The sequence below is a fragment of the Dermochelys coriacea genome, chromosome 20, assembly GCF_009764565.3.
Source record: "Dermochelys coriacea isolate rDerCor1 chromosome 20, rDerCor1.pri.v4, whole genome shotgun sequence".
Taxonomy (NCBI): Eukaryota; Metazoa; Chordata; order Testudines; family Dermochelyidae; genus Dermochelys; species Dermochelys coriacea.
The window spans coordinates 8,165,728-8,171,727 of NC_050087.2; positions in this window are offsets into that span (position 1 = coordinate 8,165,728).

Sequence of the window (6,000 nt, forward strand, 5' to 3'; positions counted from 1 at the left end):
GCAGGGCTGCGCTGAGGGTGCCCGGCAGCCTGGGGGGGTGGGAGCGGCGCCCAGGCAGTGGCAGGGGGTGCAGGGCTTGGGAAAGCAGCAGGTCGATCAATACTGCTCAGTGCTCAGGGTGACGGGGGGGCCCTCAACAAAGCCCCACTGAGGGAGCAAGGAGGCAGCTGGGCCTCCCGCAGCCACACAGCTCAGGGGGCCAGGAGGGGAGATCAAAGGGGTCTGGGCACCTGGCACTTAGTTCACTGGGACCATGTTAGAGTCTCCAGCGCCATCCCCACAAGCCGCACCACAGCTCAGCAGGGCTAGAGCCGGGGGGGGGAGGCTGGGAGCCAGGACAACACTGAGTGGGGGTGGGGGTGGGAATGTGAGCTCAGAGCATGGGAAACTCGGGGGGGACTTTGGGGGGTACCCGTGCCCCCAGCAGGAGGGATGCATTCTTTGGGCTTAATCATTAGCAATTGGCAGTGGCTCTTCCATGCTCTGGTCCCAGCAGGCCTAGGGGTTCCTTGGATAGCAGGCACCAGGGGCCTTATATGGATCTCGATTTATTGCCCTGGCTCAGTGTAGAAGAAGGGGCGGGCAAACATTTTGGCCTGAGGGCCACATTTGGGAATAGAAATTGTATGGGAGGCCATGAATGCTCACAGAATTGGGGTTGGGGGCGGGAGGGGGTGAGGGCTCAGGCTGGGGGTGCAGGCTCTGGGGTGGGGCCAGAAATGAGTTCAGGGTGTGGGAGGGGGCTCTGGGCTAGGATGGGGTCGTGGGGTTTGGGGGGGGAGGGAGAGGGCTCCGGCTGGGGCTGCGGACTCTGGGGTGGGGCTGGGGGTAAGGAGTATGGAGTATAGGAGGGTGCTCTGGGCTGGGACCGAGGGGGTGAGAGGGTGGGGATCAGAGCTGGGGTTGGGGCACGGGAAAAGGCTCAGGGGCGCAGACTCTAGGCGGTGCTTACCTCAAGCAGCTCCCAGAAGCAGAGGCATGTCCCTTCTCCAGCTCCTACACGGAGGTGCAGCCAGGTGGCTCTGTATGCTGCCTGTCCGCAGGCACCGCCCCTGCAGCTCCCATTGGCTGCAGTTCCCAGCCAATGGGAGCTGCAGAAGCAGCGCTTGTGGCAGGGCTAGCATGCAGAGCGGATGCCCCTGGCTGCCCCTGGCTGCCCCTACACATAGGAGCTGGAGAGGGGCCATGCCGCTGCTTCTGGGAGCTGTGTGGAGCGACCCCTGAACCCTGCTCCCCAGCGGGAGCTCTAGGGCCGAATTAAAATGGTACCATCCTTCCCCCTCAAATGCCCCAGTCCTCCCCGCCCCCAAGCCTCCATTTCTATGCCCCCTGCTCCATCCCCACCAGGGGGAGTTCAGGCCTCCACAGTGACACCCACCCCAGGGTCCATTCTCATGGGCTGGCAGGGTCTCCCGACCCAAAAGGGCCAGATCAGTGTCTCTGATCAGCAGGCGCCTGCTGGGTTCAAAGGCTTTTCTCACAGCTTGGCCCGGAGCTCAGCCCCAGGGTTCGTCTGGCTTGGCTCAGGGACAGAGTGAGAGCTTCCCCAGCCCAGGGCCCCCGCCACATACTGCCCCCAGCCCGCCAGCCCAGGCCCCCCCGCCCCATACTGCCCCCAGCCCCCCAGCTCAGGGCCCCCACCCCGTACTGCCCTCCTGCACCACCCCTCACTGGGCTCTGGAGAAGCTTCCGGGTGCCTTGCTGGCCCCCTGGTCTCGGGGCCTCCCCTCACCACCCCCTGCTCAGAGCCCCCAGGCTGGGCCCATACACAGCACCCAGGACTCATTGCCATCCCCAGACCAGGGCTCCTCCTCTTTCCTGCCAGGGCCCTGGCTGTGGCAAGCAGGCCACCCCCTCCAGGCTGGGGGTTCCTGGCCGGGCAGCCCCAGGGCCGCCCAAGCTGTGTGTTGGGGAGTTTGTGTAGCCCAGCTGAGCCTACAGGGTCTTGGTGCCACCCAGGCAGAGCAGGCCCGGACCTCTGCTCTGCGCACGCTGTGCAGCAGTGGGGAGGGGACATCAGTCCTCGGCCCTGCCTGCTGGGGGGACAAGGCCTCCACCATGTCTCCCCCAGGAGTGGGATCTGATCCCAGCGCCCACCACAGCCACATGCCAGCGATTGCATCCTGCCCCTTCTTGTTCCCCCTGCAGCCAAGTGGGAGGTGCTGTGTGTGTCACCATGCAGCCCCCTGCTGGGCAGCATTACCATGGCCCTGCCATGTACCATAGCCCCTGTACTGCCACCACCAATGGGGATTTTCCAGCTGCTCATGGGCCAGGGCTGCAGCAACTGGAGGGGCCCGGCTCTGCCTGCGATGCGCTGAGCTATTACCAGACAGGAAAAGGCTGACTGTGAACAGAACAAGTTCCTGGTGGGGGAGGGGAGAATTTGGCCCACGCCTCTGGGCTGCAGGGAGAGCCCTGAGTGCTCGGCTGTCTTGCAGATGTTTCCGTACCACTGTGCCCTGGAGCAGTGTCAATGGCAGGAGGGCATCTCTAGTGGGAATTCTGGGGATAAGGGAGAAAGATCCCAACTTGCTCAAATAATGTTGGGGGGGTGCTGAGGGAGGTGTAGGAAATATGTGGGAGTTTGGGATGGGGGGGATAGGAAATGGGGGTGGGGCAGGGCAGAGGGGTAGGAGATTTGGGGTTTGTTGGGATGGGGGTGTAGGAGATGGGGTGAAGTGGGGTCGAGGGGTAGGAGATTTGGGGGTTGTTGGGATGGGGGTATAGGAGATGGGGTGGGGCGGGGCAGAGGGGTAGGAGATTTGGGGGGTGTTGGGGTAGGAGATGTAGCAGATGTGTGGGGTAGGGGAGATGTAAATGTGGGGGTGCTGGAGTGGGGGGTTTAGGAGTTGGGGTGTAGGGGATGGGGATGTGCTGATGCAGGGGTGGGGATGGGGAGATGTGGGAGTAGGGTAGGTGTAGGAGATGGGGTGTAGGGGATGGGGAAGTGCAGGTGGTAGGAGATGTGGGGGTAGGGGAGATGTTGGGGTGGGGGTAGGGGAGGTGGAGGGTGAGGGGATTATGAGGTGGGGGGCGGGCAGGGCTGTACAGATGCTCATCTGGTTCAGGCATGGGGCTGGGGGTCAGGAGACCTGAGTTCAGGTCCCAGCCCTGCCCCAGCCCCACCCCCTGCAGGACTGTGGGCAGATCCGCTGGGGCCAGGTTGCCCAAAGGGCTCAACTCCCCTCTTCCAGGGAGATGCATGTGTGAAGGCCTCTAGCATTTAGTAAAGGAGTGACTCCATTGGTGGGCAGCAGTAAAAGGCTGTTATCCTCTATGTGAGCCAGAGGAGGATGTGACACACTTAGCCAGTGTGTTGCACACCTGCCCTGGGGAGCCAGGCCATCAAAAATTGGGGTCTGCTTGGCAACCCCCTCTGAGGACTTGCTCCCCCTGGGGTTGTGGGGGTGACCTACAAGTACCTGACCGGAGGCCGGGGGGGCTGGTCAGTGGGTGGCCAGTGCCCGGAAGGGAGGGGAAGAGGGAGGGGGATGTCAGGGATATGCCCAGCCCAGCCAGGGCTGAGAAAACAATCCTGCCTGAAATCAGCCCCTGCCGGGCAGACATCCACCCAGCTAACCCCGGGTGCCTGTCCCCACCGTTGCTGTTCGCCTGCTGCTGGAGGAGACCTATTACCGAGGGGCAGGGGCTAGCCCCTACTGTGTTCCCTCTGGGCTGGAGCTGCTGGGGCTCAGTAAGCGTCAATGCATCAAAGCAAGGGGGAAACACAGGTCGGAGACTGCCAAGCTTCTGTCACAGCTCAGCGGTGCCCCTCAATCCCGACCCGCAGCCCCCTGCTACCCCAGTCCTGGGCTCCTCCCTCCCCCCGCTCTGTTGGTGCCCCTCAATCCCGACCCGCAGCCCCCTGCTACCCCAGTCCTGGGCTCCTCCCTCCCCCCGCTCTGTTGGTGCCCCTCAATCCCAACCCGCAACCCCCTGCTATCCCAGCCCTGGGCTCCCCGCTCCCTCAGCTCTGCTGGTGCCCCTCAATCCGACCTGCAGGCCCCTGCCAGCAGTGAGCCAGTCATAAAAAAGAAGTGGGTCTCCTAACCTGAACTAAAGGCCCTGCTCCCCGATGAGAAGTGGGTAAATGTGACTGCCGCAGTCTGGGCTCCCCGCACCTCAGTGACTGAACTTCTCCAGGGCTGCCCTGGGGACCGCCTGCTGGCACCGGGTCCAATGGGCCCATGCACCTGGGATGAGAGCGAATCTGGCCTCAGCCAGGTCAGCCCCTCTGGGGGGCTCCTAATGAGCCTTGTGGTTGGAAAGAATCTGGACAGCAGGAGATGCATGGCTGGAGTGTGATGTAATGAGAGGGTGTAGTGGAGAAAGAGCAAGGGGAGCTGGGAGAGGGGGAGGAGGGAAGGGAGGGGGAGCTGGGGGATGGGGAGGCAGGGCAGGGGGAGCTAGGGGAAGAGGGAGGGAGGGCAGAGGGAGCTGGGGGAAAGGGAGGGAGGGAGAGGGAGAGGGGGAGGGGAGGAGGAGGGACGGGGGCAGCTGCAGGGGAGGAGGGAGGGGGAGCCTCAGAGAGGTGGGCAGGACTGATTTCTCTGCACAGCATTTCCCCTCCCTGTCTCTCTGCTCCAGTGCCCTGAATCCCTCCTTGCCCGGACACAATGGGCCCTTCCTTTCCCTTCCTTTGCTCCGGGGTCTGGGCTGTTCACACTCTGAGGCTGCTGCCATCCCCTGAGTGAATTCTTCTGGGGATGCACCTTGCAGTCCCCAGTGTGGTTCTAGGGGGCGCTGTGCTGCAGGGAGTGAGGTGGGGGCTCAGCAGGGGGTGCCATGGGGCAGGGAGTGGGGCAGGGCTCAGAAGGGGTGCCGTGCTGCAGGGAGTGGGGCAGGGGTTCAGTAGGGGGCGCTCTCCCCACGCAATCGCTGCTGATCCCAGTTTGGCACTAGGGGCATCAGATTTTCCCCTTGCTGTAGTTGCCTGGCCTGGGCCTCCCACAACACCTGGGCGCGGCAGCCTCACATATGGAGCCACGCGTGGCAGGGGTGGCGACATTCCTCCCACGTGTGCAATGCGGGTGTGCGGGGGAGGGGGTTCCCTGCCGAGCCACGTGGGGAGCTGTGTTTATCCGGCCTCTCTGCCCACTTCCCTGGGCCCTGGCCCCTGAACCATGTCCGCCTTCGAGCCCACTGTTGGGTGAAACAATTGGGCCTAGAAATGTCTTTCCTTCCCCCAGCTGTTGAATTGCCCCGCCTGAACTCACAGCCTCGGGACACAGCGGGGCTAGAAATGAGGGTGTTGGCCCAGCTCCCACCGGCCGTGGCCCTTGCATATGGTGCCATGTCTGTTTGCAGAAGGGCTGTAGGAACATAAACAAAACCCTACCAAAACAAAGCACTCCACCTCACCCAACACCCCTAAGGGAGGAGAGACTGAGTCACACGGGGCCATTGGGTCCATGGGCTACCCTGGGACCCCTACACAGCTTGCAGCAGCTGCACTGGATCGCTCCCCAGACTGCCCAGCACTCAGGTGGGGTGCAGCATTCCCAGGAGCTGCCCTCTCTGTGCCAATGACACAGGTGGCTGCCACCCCCAGACTTGGGCCCTGGGCAGACTTGGCCCCTGGCCTGGCTGGGGGACAGACGGCTCCAAACTGTGTTAGAAAGTGCTTCGGCAACCGGATTCCCCCTGCCCAGCAGACAATGGGAGCGTTTCCTGCAGGCCTGGCAAGGGAAGGGATGGGGACGGGTGGGAACAATGCGCTTGCTACGGGTATTTCCTGGCTGTTAATAACAGGCTGCAGGGGACACGGGGACAGGCGGCTCCTGATGTCCCTGGCAGTGGCGGTGGCTGTTACCAGGGCTGCTGGTCCAGAGTCTGGTTGCGTTGTGATCAAGTTGCCCAGTTGGGCTGTGCCCCCAGACATGACCAGGGCCCCATCTGTGGTTCACTCAGCCCCCCCCCCCATGTCACATGCAGCTTGTCATGGAGGAGTACGTGTTTCCCTGAGAGTTTGAGCCTGGGCTCTGGTACCAGGTCTGC